This window comes from Notothenia rossii, assembly GCF_949606895.1.
Source record: "Notothenia rossii genome assembly, chromosome: 12".
In the NCBI taxonomy this organism is placed as follows: domain Eukaryota; kingdom Metazoa; phylum Chordata; class Actinopteri; order Perciformes; family Nototheniidae; genus Notothenia; species Notothenia rossii.
Genome location: NC_136911.1, coordinates 10,651,505 through 10,667,270, shown reverse-complemented (window position 1 = coordinate 10,667,270; position 15,766 = coordinate 10,651,505). Strand labels below are relative to the sequence as shown.

The window sequence follows — 15,766 nt, the reverse complement described above, 5'->3', positions numbered from 1 at the left end:
TGGGTAGAGAGAGGCAATCAGATATTGAGAAGTAAGAAAGGCAAGTCTTAAGGCAAAAGAAGAGGGAGGATAGAAGGGTTGAGAAAGCAGAAAGGCAGATACAATACATAATGACTTAATAAAGGAGAAGATGGGTAGACTAAATCACAAAGAGACTATGTACACAAAGAGTTAATATGATGACACACACAGCATAAGTGCATATAGAGGCTCTAACAACTGCATTTTGCAATTACAGAGATAGAGCCAGTGTCCTCTTAAGATGACAAGAATTGTTCTGAAGGCACTGACCCTTTTAAGGTTAACCTCCCAGGCAGCATGACATCCACATCAGTTTACTGGTGGAGATAATAAAGCCCTTTTATGTATAACAACTCAGTTTTAAGAGACAGATAGGACTTTGAATAAACCCAATTAACCTTTAAATTGATTCTAAATATTGTCATATTAGACCGTTATGTTAACGAAGACACTTATTGTATTGTGGTGATTCCCTGCTATAACCAACATCAGTTCTTGATTGTCTGGTCCTCAGTCTGGCCTTCAGCATGGACACAAATATTTGTGGATTATGTTAAAGTGACTGACTTCACTCTGTTAGCCAGTAAACCACATATTGATCGGGATTGTAGTCCTTCATTTGGGAAAAGGTTACAGTTTTTAACCAATAGTGACGTAAATAGCCCCACACACCTATCAGGCTGCACTTCAAAGTCTCAAATACTCTACATAGCCAATCCACATACTGTTTAGGTGTGTGTTATATTGGGAAATGTTGTCTTTATTTGCTCAGCCAATGATTGGAAAGTTGCCCAAGTAAGTTGCTGTTTACTTACGATCATATTCAATAACAATTCATTAAATGTCAGAAATTAATAGTGGGAAAAAGTGGGTCTTTTCACCTTCTTATCTGTTTTTATTTATTCAAAGATACCAGAGCTTCTCGAAAATGATTCAACCTGCATCCATTATGTGCAACCATGTATGGTTTCCCAGGCAATTGTTGTTGGCTTGGAGCAAAAACTCAGCATCGCAGACACATGTATATATGCAGGCAGAGTTGACCTATTGGCCTGGCTGGCAGTGAAGTAGATCAGACTGACAGAGTTCCAAAACATTCGATAAGGGACAAGGTAAAACTATAAAAGATTCAGTTTGACTGTTTTGTGGTTCAAATATTATACCGAGTCCTGTATTCCCAGAAGGTACAGTATCACAATTCTTTCATCACTTCATCTCACCTCAATTAGCTTTAATTACTCATGAATCCAGTTTGAGCAAAATGTTCCTGTCTCTCCTGTCCTTACCTTGACTTGCTATTTTTTTGGTCTAATTTCTAGATGTCCTGTGTCCAACAATCCTCGTTCAATCTTTCCAATTCCTTCTCGTCTTCCACACAGTGTGCTGCTAAGTCACTTCTCATTCATCCCGTTTCTTATTACCATTCATCTTGCCTCCCATCTTATCCTCCTTTCTTTTCCTTTCTGCACTGTTCTAATCCTTAAGACTTCCATTACCACCCCTTCTTTAACAGTCCATTTCTTTTTTCAACTACTGTGTGCTTGAATGGGAGAACATCTGCTATAGTAGGATCCCATATGCCTCATGTTTTCCTCTGGAGTTCTTCATATAGATACACAAAGCTGGCAGGATAATATCCGCTTGATGTATTAAAAATAGAAAGCAGTATTTCAGTGTATACCCTCTCAGTAATTGAGCCAGATGTTAAATATCTAAGCCAGCTCTTTAAAAATCTGGTTCCTTCAAAGCCTTTTTTCCCCAAGTATTTATGAATTTCTGTTTGAAAGTCCCTGCTTTTAGAAAATTACAGTTATAACAGCACTGGTATTTTGTTTTTAGAGTTAGTATAGAATTCTTCTGATCTGCTTTTGTTTATTCCATGGGGAAAATAGTGTTGCTATCCTGGCTTGGGTAGGTTTTCAATAAGCCAGTATAACACAGTTCATTTTAAAACTCAGTACCTTCCTAAAGGAAAAACCAAACAATCTATGTTTTCCTAAAAAAACATTTCCTTCGAGGCAAACTTGAAATGTGACCCTTCAGTACCACATTACACTTGTTCAAACATATTTCCCTTTGAAAGAATGATGGCATTTTCAAAAAGGTGCAAGAGTATACGTAAGGGTAGAAGGAGAATTACATAAGTATTATATATAACAGCTTACAAGATATTGTGATAACAAATACGACTGGGATGGACAATGTTCCTGGGTCGCAGTTTGTTCTTCTGTTTCGCAAACCCCTCCTCCAAATACTCATTATATTATGGGACAGAGCTCAAGTTTTAGGTTGTAAATAATAAATAATAGACAGAGTCAATCATCATCAATTGGTCCTTTTTATTTAGCTAACTTGTCTGGAGTTGTTTGTAAAGTGCTCTTGTACTTGATGTAATAAAACTCAGACATTTCAGCTCTCGTGTATGATCCTAGAAAAGGAAAGGACAACAAGTTCCAGAAATCTCTAGCATTATCTCAAGTATCATGAACACATCTGTATCCAGACAAAACCCATGTTAGACTTACTCTGTGTTCACACACGCACTAGCACACAGTTGAGTGGAGTGACCGTCTCAGCTGTTTTCCCTTCTGGAGTATCATGTGGGTTATTTTTAGGCAAATGTGTGAAACATTGCCACGAGGACTGTTTAAAGTGCAGATGTCAAGACACATTGAAGTGCAGTGAGGACAGTGTTGTGCGTGAGGACGGCACTGGAGGGAGAAGACATGAGACAATATATTTTTTCTCAATTCTCTCACTGCACCCCTTTCGCCTAGCATCTTTCTACAGAGTGGAATTCCCGATACTGCAGACAGCAGCGTCATCACAGAATCTTGCATCATCTCGAGTTGGACATTTATCTCTAAATCTGAAGGGTTTGCCTGGACTGCATTTAAAAAATAATTGGTCTAGGTTTAGAGTGCTCATTTTTTCCTTTAACTGCTTGGTTTTAAACTATTTAAGTCTATAGATTAGACAGGGAGTTCTACTATAGTACAGGCTTCATGTACAAAGGAAAGTTTTATTTATTTTGTTCGAAAGTGAAATACAAGTCAGTCAGTTCTAATCAAAAATGACTCTGTATGGTTTGAAATGACAGCAGAGCAAATCAGAGGACAAGAAGAGATGACAAGACATGAATCAAATTGAAATAAAAAATGACAGATAGATGGTTTGCTCCCATCAAACCTGTCATATTGTCTGGGCTTTCTGCAGCTTTAATTTTTGGTAAGATGGTAGCAGAATATAAGAAAAATAACAATGCCAGTTTATTCTCACAGACTGTATAACATTTGGACTTAAATACACATTTATAGAGTGTAGCTGTTATTTTTCTATTTTCTATTTTATATGGTTTCGGGGTTGTTTCTGGGCGTAACCCTCTATAAAAGCGTTGACACAGCGCTGAATAAAGCCGCAAGTGAAACCAAGAGGACAAAGCTTGTTTCAAAACTAGAGTGAATCAGAGTTTGCATTTCCCATGATGGCGATAACCCTTACACCTGTTGAGCTGAGGAAGAATGTTGTGCTTAAAAGCTGCAACTCATTATGCTACACTGTGTGCCTTCAATGACCATGGAGAAGTAAGAAACACATTCGTTCCTGAAGACAGAAATCTTTGATCCTACCACCCTGTCTGTCTCAAAGTTTCAAAGTGGCCGAAGAGTAAACACAACAGAATGAAATTAAAAGATAGAACGATAACATATGTAGAGAGATGAGAAAGGAAATGACAAAGATGAGATTTATTCTTAAAAAGCTTTCTGCTCTAAGTATTGGATTTCTTTATGCAAATAGGCACAATAATTACAAAAGAGCACAACAAAGGGAAGGGCACAGTTTGGTTTGAGTAATAAATAGAGGATTCTGCAGGTATTTCACCTTTTTGCGGGCACCAACATTTATTCACACATACGCACAGCCGTAGGAGGTGTTCTGTACACCTGCAGTCCTGTAAAAGATGATGACTGACAGCAAAAGCCACACCATTACCAACCTTCAATCACATCCTCTATCAGTGCAGAAGACTGAGTCTCAGGACACCTGAGCTACCGAGGCATTAACAACAGTCTGGCAAACAAAGTTGGAAAATCAAAAGACAAAAATGTCTTTTAAGAAAGAATGTACGACAAAAGAAGAGGTTGTTCCAGTGAAAAAAAAACGATTGATATCATCCAAGTTAATGAGCATTTACAGACAACTTGCTACTAAGATATAACAGAACTTACTGGTGAAAGTTGCTTCTAGAACAATATCTTCCTTTGGTTGCGTCTGATCACACTTAAAACTGTTTTTGTGAACCCTCCCTAGAACAAGACGACCTAACAACAGCTTTCAGTTCAGCTGTCTGTAGTCACACATTGGCTTTTATCAAACTTGACACCCTGCCTGTTAAAAAACTTTGAGCGGGTCTGAGAAAATAAATGATACATGGTTGGAGGTTAACTGCAGCTGAAGGAAGTCAGGCAGCAAACACCATCCATCTGCTCGGGAAGGGCGTTGATGGTTTGGGAGGATTCCATTTCTCACATTGTGTTAGATTCATTTGGCAGAGACGCTTGTGTGGATGCCGGTAAAACAATTACAGTCCAAAAAAGCAGACAAATGGATACAGAAACTGGAGACAAGAGGACGAAAGACTCCTCTGAACTCAGTTATAATATAGTTTTAGCCAGACATTAATTACAATTTTTTTGTTCAAATGGCTATTTGTTCCACTTTAGCGTGAGGAAGTTGGAACAAGGACATTTTCAATTAAATGTTTGTAAGTGCTTGTCATATGAAAAGCTTGTTTAACTTCTTATGGAGCCTTATCAGCCACAGGAGTTGGACTTGTTAGATATTCTGAAATGTGTAGAACAATGTTATTTTCAATTGTTAAGGTCTAGAAAACAACCCACATCCATACATGTAATTGATTTGTGGATATGACAGTCAAATGCATGTCTTAAAAAAAATGTTATCTGAGTTACTAATAAAACTGTATTTACTGAAGGTATTAACTATAAGTACATTGTTTGCTTGTAAAGCTTGTACACTTTTGTTTGAGTGTATGTGTTAAATCTCAGTATTATACAAAGTAAAATAGAGAGAGTAATATCATAATCTGGGAGAATGAGCCAGGCAATATAGTAGTGACGACCTCATACGTTCTTTGTGTGTCTGTGTGGTGCACTGCCTTGCAAAGCATGAAGTTCAGCACCACTTTTACGTAACATCGATTAGTTTTATGAATTGAAACAAAGAGATATATGGAATAGGATATGAAGAGAGGGAGGTAATAGAATTCAACTGGAGTACATTTTCCCTGGAGCAAAAACAATGCATGAAAGAGCGAGCTAATGGGGAAAAGAGAGAGAAGGATGGGCAAACAGAGCTGAGGGGGACGAATATACAGAAAGACACACATACAAAATAAAACGGAGGAATGTTAGCGTGACACACACACAAACAAATGACAATCCTAAAATAGGAAATATTAGTGTGTCCTTAATAAATCAGAACATTTGGATATCTGTGACAAAAGACTCTCTGCCAAATGAGAGCTAAGCTTTGCCACAAAGGCACTGAGACCATCCTCAGGGACTGACCTACGCAACTTCCAACAAGTTTATTTATTTTATCATTATTTCTTATTTATATTTTCTCAGTATTGAAATGTGTAAATGGATGAATAATTTAATTATTTAAAAAAGACCTTAAATGCAAAGAATGCAGCACAAATGATTTTGCATGCAGCATAACAGACATAAAAATACATAAGAACAAATAAAATCTGAAAAAGATACTGCTACTTATAGTCATTGTTAAAAATGTTTTTGTAAAACTGTCCACTGGCAACAGCATTGAGATTGGACTGTAGTTTTTGCGATGGCTGCTTTTTGCAGGCCATATTAATGAGCATTACAGAATCAAAGATTTCTAGAAATATGGATTAAAAAGGCTTTTCTGTATCTTGGTTTAACATTTGCATTATTGCGAATGTTAAACCAACAAGCTTTCAACAGGCTTTCAAATTGTCAGATTCTAAATTGACAATATTTCTTACCTTTGGTAATGTCTTGTGTTATGTTTTTTTTTTTAACTGTTCCACAATACAACTCAAAATACCAGTGTATACATTTGGTATAGGAGAAGTAAGTTTTCCCTCGACGTTTCCTTCCCAGTACATGTTTTAGATTTTCCCCAGTTGTAATGCTTGGCAAGCCTCAGGAAAAAAAAACACTGTTAATATTTCAAAATGAGCAAATGGTCAATGTTTCATACTTCATCAAACAGCACTGGTCTTTCATGCCCATACTCAGTATTGGAAAAAGCTTGTCCTGGCAAGCATTACGCTCAAACAACAGTGAAAGAAACACATAAAAGTTTAATGGGCTTCAATTTCTACTGTCAACAGAGCGGCCTGTTTTTTTAGATTAGACGGCTAACCTGTTTGATAACTATTTAATAATGCAACATCAAATCATGTCTGTTTGGTGAAGGTATGTGGACTTATGGGATTGTATTACAAAATCCCTTTTCAAATGCAGCCACGTCAATGTTAAAATTACCTTTGGAGGAGGTTAGAGAAACATAGGAACTATTTGATATGTTTTTGTGCAAATATCGAAGCATGTTTATCCTCGTAGGCAGAATGTATGATGCCTGTCAGAGAGGATTGTTTGGATGTTGGAGGATTGAGGACAGGTGGGCCAATTCTGAACTATGGAAATGTTCTGACGGAAAATGATGTGCATGTCAGACTGAATGATGGTTTCACGTGGGATGGAACATAAAGCTATATAATCTGGGTATAGGATGCATGTTTATATTAGGTGTTAAGCAGAATAAAAATACATACAGATATAGAAGCTCCAACACATTCACGTCACACAGACCTCAAGTCTATCATCTAAATGGATAAATCCCATCTTAATCTTTTCCCAGCCTTATTTCAGCATTTACATTTAAAGGACAAGGTCATGAGGGATTTATTTTCATAATACACCAAAGCACACTCATACACACACGAGGACATACAGTTTGGACATTGGACGAAGCTTTATATTTCACGAAAGGACTACTGCGATATTAATAGATAGTGTCGTCTGATAAGTTCACAGAGCTTGATTTGCAAAGGCAATGTCCACTGCTGTCTGTGGACAATGCAGAGGAAAGGACATAATGAATTACATTAAATGAATTCAAGTATTTTCATCCACAAAAATGTGGCTACAATCATAACTTCCAACCTTTTTTTGCTGATAAATACAAAGTAGCCTAACTATTTTTTTTAAATAACGTAATGAAACAAACTCTTCCTAAAAGGTTGATGGGTTCAAATGTTAATGTACAAGGTATGGAAGAAAAGTAAAAACTATAGTATCTGATTGATATAATCTTGAAATAACAAAAGAACACTTACTGTATATCGGAGGTTTGGGATTTTTCCCATCACTTTTTTTTTCCACAAAGCGGCTTTACTGTACAGTATTTCCCACGTTTCCAAATCCTCTACTCAAAAAGACCACTTTGATTTCTTTCTTTATAGCTATAAAAGAGATTAGACTGAAGTTCATTGGTTTCAGAGGCGGACATCAAATGACCTGAACCAGAGGTCACACTTCAATTTTACAAGAGAATGTAACAGATGTTAATTTCAGTCCTGCACCACTTCACTCAAATTTCAAATACATTTCATATAGGCTGTTTGATAGACTGCAAAACTAAAATGTCATTAAAAGTGAGCTTACTCTGAACGTTCTATGTTTTTATAGTAATGCAGCGTGCCAGTGTAAAGGCTAACGCCACAGAAAAGGCGTGTGTGTGTGTGTGTGTGTGTGTGTGTGTGTGTGTGTGTGTGTGTGGTGTGTGTGTGTGTGTGTGTGTGCGTGTGTGTCTGTAGGAGTTTGATATGTGCCTGCAACCATGATTGGCTTCCAGGCTGACCTTTTCTCTCCGGCTCTGACAGTTCCCATTAAGACACAACAAAGGAGCATATTTCCTCAGCCCTCCTCCTCCTCCTCCTCCTCCTCCTCCTCACTGCAGCCTTCTCCTCCAATATTCATCAGCACCATCATTGCTTAGGGAGGTTGCTCCCTCACACTCTGGATATCTTGTTCTCTCCATCTCTTGTTGTCCTGTCGCATATATTTTTCCATGATCTCATACCGTTCCATCTGTGTCCCTCTCTTTTTACCTTTTGTTGGTTTTCATCTTGATCTATATCAGCCTCAATCTCTCCCTAACTCCATCTATCGATCAACATCTCCCACACACACACACACACACACACACACACACACACACACACACACACACACACACACACACACACACACACACACACACACACACACACACACACACACACACACACACACACACACACACACACACACACACACACACACACACACACACACACACACACACACACACTCACACACACACACACACACACACACACACACACACACACACACACACGCTCTGAGCCTTCAAAGTCAGACTCAGAGCCATCTACTTCTATTCAAACCAGAGCTATGGTTGTCCAGAAACTTAAATTCCTCCACATTTTCAATAGAGGACTTAATATGTCGTGAGCAATAATTCATGGGAGATGTTATATTTTGAGGGAAATTGTGGCCTTACCAACATTTGCAGAAAGAATGTAAATAAAGACATGCCTTACATAACCCTATCCTACACTGATTGCAGAGTACCCAGTGTGCAATATTAATGTGACTTAGCGCAGAGCTATATATACTGTTCCTGTTGCTTTGAAGTTATCAGAGGATGCCATCATGCATTAGTTCAAACTATGGAATCAGGCCACTTGAATAAAAGATGCTGATGTGTAAAGTATGGGCTTAGATTTGTCTCATAAATATGTTTGAACATAAAAATAATTTGTGTGTAAATATGTGATTTGTAAATGTAAAACACCATCCACAAATGCATTTAAAAGATTTGCAAACTCACAAATAAAAAAAAAGGTCTGTGAATATCTCTTTAACATTGACAACTTTTGATCAGGCATTTGTGAATCCATGTTGTATTTGTCAACCAAAAAAGCGCTTGTGGATCTGAAATTTCTGCTTGTGTATTGTCTTTTTACACACACAGAGTTTCTGCCGGTCTCAGCTAAAATTTACTCGTGTCACTCGGTTATTTTCGGAAACCACGTGATGACCTGCTGATAACGATATAAAATACAATACCAATTGGTATTATTAAAGGGGAGGAATAATCGACCGAAATAACGTTTCCGAACTTCTTTTGAGGAGTTTATATCAGAACAATAGTAAATGAAGCTTACATATTTAAAAATACAATAAAAAATATGATCACCGTACTTTTTCCAAAGATCAAGAATGAACATCCTTGATTAGTATTAAATCATTTAGATCTCCTGTTAAGGCTCGTTTACAAACCTTGCCTACAGTGTATAAATACTTTAGATAACGAAAAACATAATGTTCTACTCCAATATATGTTGGGAGTAAAAAAAATGGAAGAAATTGATGGAACACCATAAATTACAGGAGGCTCTTCCACGATTGAACCACAGAGAGGTCAAGAAGAAAATATACTGTTAGGGATTTGTAAAACAATTTGCTCAATTGCTTTCCACGGATGAATTATCTCACTATCTGTCTAAATAAAAGCTGCTTGACCTAGCAATCATGTTCAAACCACTGTTGGACAACTGCTTTGCATATGTGCAGTTATCACACTGATTCACCCATTAATCAGGCATAAAGACACAACACACACACACACACACACACACACACACACACACACACACACACACACACACACACACACACACACACACACACACACGTCATTTGGCTCCTCTGGGATTGGCACATGGGTCCAAACTGTGTCTCTTTGTGTCACAGACAGATTGCTTCACTACACACCATTCTAATCCACAAATGACTATCAGAGTCACTGACATCCCAGGAACACTTGGTGCCTATCTCATGAATGTACACAAGCCTGGAAAATCACATTTAGCTTTGTGAGAAACAGAAGCTCCAATGAGCTGTAATGGGAAGAAAAGAGGCAACGACACTGAACTGAAGTGGGTATGAATCAATCAATCAGGGGAGGTAAAGCATGAGGCTGCATTCCAAAAGGCAAATAAAAAATAAATATCGTTATTTATGGATATTTCAAATTGTACAGTATATATCAACATAAAACATAAATATTTCTCCAAAAAAAGAAGAGTTGCATGGAGCTTAGATTCTGAAAACTGCAGAAAAAGGGACCAAAATACTGCATAATGTGCCTTGAGGTCCAATATGTACCTCATTAGGCAAACTGTATTTCTCCTTGGGTTTCTTTTTGACCAGTGCTGGTTATAAAAACCTCAATTGTTTTCAAGCTCTGAACAAAATGTGACAATTTCTAAAGAAAAATGTATTGCAAAAGTAATGAAAACAATTTGATTGGTTCTTAAAATATTCTAATTATACCCAGCGTACTCTTGACCTGTTGTTAACTGTAGCAAAGTTGCATCAATTTGAATATTAGCAATGATTGTAAAGCTCAGTTGCAAAGCTTTTAAAAGCCAACTTTTGGGGCAACCCTTTTTTTATAAATCAAACAGTCGTCTCCATATCCCAATTGTCCTATGTTATCTTTAGAATAACGCATTCCACCAATTAAATCTATCATTGGTCTGACAAGCTTTAAGTTATTCTTCAAGTTTTAAAAGATATACAAATGGGAAAACATCATGTGGCAGAACTGAGTATCAAAAACTTATGAGACAATGTGTTGAGTTTAAATGTAGATAAAACGACTGGAGAATTATTCATTTCCATGTCGAGATAATGTACTGGAGTGTTCACATTTTATGCACTGCTACTGTTTGGACTCAGATGCAGCAGCAAGACAGAATGTTATGCTACACCGGTCTACTCGAATGCTACTTACAATCCCCAAACACTTTATGTAAAAGCTTTATAAATAACTGTCTTATGTTGGATGGCGTATGACATGACAACACGTCTACTTAAATTAGGATGAACTTAATCTCTATTGTACTCTATACGAAACGATTTAAAGAGGCGCTTTTATGCTTTTGGGGGGTTCCCATTCCTGTAGTGTGTTATACAGGTTTTGTGCAAGTAAATCTACTACAAAGGCTAAAATCCCAAAGTTAAGAACAGAGGGAGTTTCTTTCCAACCCAACAAATATTTTTCAGAAAAGTATAGAATGGTGATTTCAGGAAAACACTGCCACATGTATACATCAATACACAAGCCAGCAGTGGAAAGGCTGTGATGGCACAAAACAAACTGGATATATTTTTGCTGTTTCTCACCCGTCACCTGTCTGCTAATCTTCACATTAACACTTTCCTACCTACACTTTAGTTTTTTTTCCCCCTGGTTCCTTCTTTTTATTTGCACCATAGAACAACAATAGCTGCTGTTGTAGTGGCCACCCTGGCTAAGCTAAGTCAGTTCAATAACATGCTTAATATCACATTTGCTGACATCACAGGTACTTTGACTAACATTCAAGTGATGCTTCCTGGTGGTGAAGTCCTATATTTGAAAATCCTAGCACCATCCACAAATGTCATCTCTGTCGGCATCCCCTTAGTTCCTTTACTTCTCTACCCCCATTATCCGTTTTCACCAGGAAATACAGCTCTCTCACTGTTGGGTGACAGAGGTGGGGCGCATATTAAGTTTTCACAGAAGGTTTCTTAAGCTCAGCCAAGCCAGGCTGAGCCAGGAAAACATGCAGAGAAGATATCGTGTGATTTTTGTTTTGTCATTATTAACACCTCCACTTTGGTGAGGGCTAAGCTCCTTGTGATGTTCATACACACATGAATGCACTATTCAAGAATATACAGTGCGCATGCGAGGAAGAAATCCAAAAAGTAATACATTCATATCCACAGAGAACCTAATACTATAAAGAAAGCATCCACACGCTAGCCATCACACAATTTGTAATTGATTCGCAGCTCGACCAAACGAGCAAATCGAAACTGTCGATTCTTCTAAATATTTCCACTTGTGGGGGGGAAAAAGTGCAACTGTAGTGCAATATTCACCAACAATGGATAACAGCAATGGCTACAGACTGTACATACTCACAGACACACATCTCAAAGCTGGCAGGAGAATATTGTCTCTTTCAAAATAGTTTCAGGCATGTTGTACAGTATAACGTGTGGGAGTCAGGGAACGCCAGTTATACTGCCTCAACCTCCCTCTAGCATCTCTCCTATCTTCACGAAATCCTCCCTGCTTTGAGTATGAGGCTTTGTTTCATTGTGGTGTAAGTATATACAGTTTAAGAAGACTGCACGTGTTGGAACTACTACTACTAAATATGTCTGCTCCCCCCTCAAGGCTATACATTAGCTTTCGATGTATTTTAGTCTGGTCGGTTGTTATGGTTCTAACAGGGGCTCTTCCCAACTTGATCAGAAATAACCAAGGGAAACATACAGTATAACTCAATCCTTATGAATTACTTTTAAATTGATTGTTAATGAAGCATAAGAAGCTCCACTCTGTAACACCACCGCATGACTTTCTGTGTTTCTGTCGTCCCAACAAATCAAACAAAGAGATATGTCTTCTCTCTAGCTGATCGCGTCACGACAATTCCCAAAGTAACATTCTGCAAGCGAAACTTTCATCCACATCACATCAATATTTAACGCTTCATAGGTCAACTCCGTTTTTGGATTGAGTTGAGTTTATTACTGAATGTAGCCACACATAAAAGCGTAATTTAAATATGTTTATTTCCGCAGTCCTTCCAGTAAAAGTTGTAGATTTAAGAATTTGAATGGTTGGGAAAAGCATCGTAATGACGTTAAAATCAGATTTCTTCTGAACAAAATTCTATCAAGTGGACCTCTGTGGGTTAATGTGAAACTATTTGAAGGCTCTTTAAATAAACAGTTTAGTCATATAGATCATTTTTCAACATACACAAAATGATAATGTACTAATTTCTATTGCCAAGTGTAGGAGGCAAACCCAAGAGCTGTTCATAAAAACAGAAACACAGTGGATCATGCCTTACTGTTACAAAGACTTGTTAGTATCGGTCTTTCAGGTAAGGCTGTCTGTTGGTTCAAGAATTATCTTTCATGCAGATCACAGTGTGTGCGGGCAGAAAGCTTAACTTCAACATCTCTTCCGGTATCCAAGGGTGTGCCACAGGGATCTGTTTTAGGACCATTGTTATTTATTATTTACATTAACAGTCTTAATAACAATGTTTTGAATGCAAATTTGCATTTTTATGCTGATGATACAGTTATTTATTGTTCTGCGTCCACCCCGAAGCAGGCTCTTTGTCAGCTCCAGAATGCTTTTAACATTGTACAATCCAACATGTGTGATTTGAAACTTGTTTTAAATGCTGCCAAGACAAACCTAATGATGTTCTCGAAAGCAAAAGCCAAGGTCTTGAACCTTCCTCCTATCACCACCTTGCAGGGGACGGAGGTTGAATCTGTGTTGCAGTATAAGTATCTTGGAATTATAATTGACAATTCGCTCTCTTTTAAACCACACATTGTGGAACTCTTGAAAAAATTAAGAATAAAATTAGTTTTTTTCTTTAGAAACAAGTCTTGTTTTTCCTATGAGGCCAAAAAGAGACTAGTGTCTGCAACCTTTCTGTCTGTGCTGGATTATGGAGATGTGGTTTATATGAATGCATCTTCTCAGTGCCTTCACTCGTTGGACACCGTCTACCACGGTGCACTGAGATTCATCACAAACCTCAGATCCTTGACGCACCACTGCAATCCATACACTCGTGTTGGATGGTCTTCCCTGACCACGCGTAGACTGAAACATTGGCACATCCTTATATATAAGGCTATTCTTGGTGCTCTTCCCCCTTATCTAAGTATGTACATAAATAAAAAATGCACTGGATCCTATCGGCTTCGCTCAGAGAACTTTTTCCTTTTAACTGTACCAAAGGTCCGTACTGAACTTGGGAAAAGGGCGTTCAGTTACACTGCCCCTCAAGCTTGGAACCTGCTTCAAACTGAGCTGAAACTCAGAGAGCTGGTCTCATTAGAAACACTCAAAGCAACTTTAACTGACCTCGAAGCAGGCCGCTGTGTCTGTAAATGCTTTGGCTAAACTTGGTGTATGACTGTGTTGTGATTGTGTGTTTTTTTTAATTGTTTGTAACTGTAAAACTGTCTGAAACTGTGCTGTTACCATTCTTGGGCCAGGACTCTCTTGAAAAAGAGATTTTTAATCTCAATGAGACCTATCCTGGTTAAATAAAGGTTAAATAAAAATAAAATAAAAAAATAAAAACAGAAACACTTAATTATTAGTGTTGCAATAGCAAAGGTTAATCTGATTAATAACTGCTGGCATTACCCAGAGGAGGACACCCATGTATGGTCATAGAAGCTGTAGATGTGTGAGGGTGGGCTTTCTCTTTAATTGCTCAAATAAAAAAAACACTTTTGTAATGTGGATCCACTGCTGTGTCCTATTTCTCGATTTGCCAAACTCTTGCATAACTGGCAGGTACATTTAAAACTAAGGGTGCTTTCAGGTGTCAAACAGGGCCTGTCTGAAAGCCGTGTAGGAGGAAGAGAGAATGAGAGAGAGAAAAAGGGAGAACGAGTGGAGTGGAGACTGAGCCAAAATGGGATATCTGACTGCCAGTCTGTATCACGACTACATACTCTGCAGAGTAGGTGAAAATGTGCTTACTGTTTGACCGTTGATCCATGACTAGTGGATCTCTGCGAGAGCCAGAATGATTGAACCTCAATTTGTTCTTTGTATTTCTGTGTATACACATTCAAAACTACTTGGGCCAGTAAGCTTCAGTTGTTCTATTTGTTTGATGTTGTCCCATCTGAAACATTGTAATAATGTCAATTGTAGTTAAATAAGTTGCAGCAAGCCTGAATATTGGGCTTTGTATAACTTCTAAATCAAATTCAACTTCAAAAGCAGCTGACTGAAAGAAAAATCAACCATTACAGAAAGAGCAGGTAAGCATAACAGCTATAAGATGAAATCGTGTGCAGGACTGCTTCATCTTAAATAAAATACAAATTCAGGAATTATGCCAAGAAATCTATTTAGACAACTAGGAGAATCTAAAAAATAATATGTGGTGGTTATGTTCATCCAAAACATTATTCCTTTATCTTAGAAGCTCTGAAACCAAGATTATTTAATATTTTGATATCTTACGTTCCCTTCTTCATAACACTTATATTTGCTTATGAATTATCTAGTATTACAAATCAACCTCTCTTTTTCATTGTGACACAAACAGGCAATGTGCAAATATAATCGAGGGGAATTTTCTTTTTATCTACGATCTGTTCTATTCCATTGAGGAGCAGGTTTGGCACACTGTAGATACATATGGGTGTTTCTACCGTGGATTTGTGGTTTAATTTGACCTTATAGTATCCATTCTCAGTGATGCAGCTGTTCACTCACTTCAAGAGGCAAGAACTTAGTTTGGTACACATTTTGTGTTAACTATGGTTACACTTCTGAAGTGAAGGCTGTTCATGTGCATTAGCATTTGTACTAGGGCTGCTCAATTAATCGTATTTTATCGCAATTACGATTATGGCTTGCAACGATTACGAAAACAACATAATCGAAATATAACGATTATATATTTTTTTATTATTATACATTTTTTCTTCTTTTTTTTTAATTGGTTTTTCAGTTGAGTTATACTTCAAGTTCAGGGTAA

At 37.6% G+C, this 15,766-nt stretch overlaps 1 protein-coding gene across 4 annotated transcripts in view; it reads right to left on the bottom strand.

The window, feature by feature from the left end:
- Window positions 1–15,766, bottom strand: part of kcnh2b (potassium voltage-gated channel, subfamily H (eag-related), member 2b) — a gene marked incomplete at its 3' end in the record, with an annotated part of 220,946 nt that overhangs the window by 16,717 nt on the left and 188,463 nt on the right. The gene's annotated exons all lie outside the window — the stretch shown is intronic.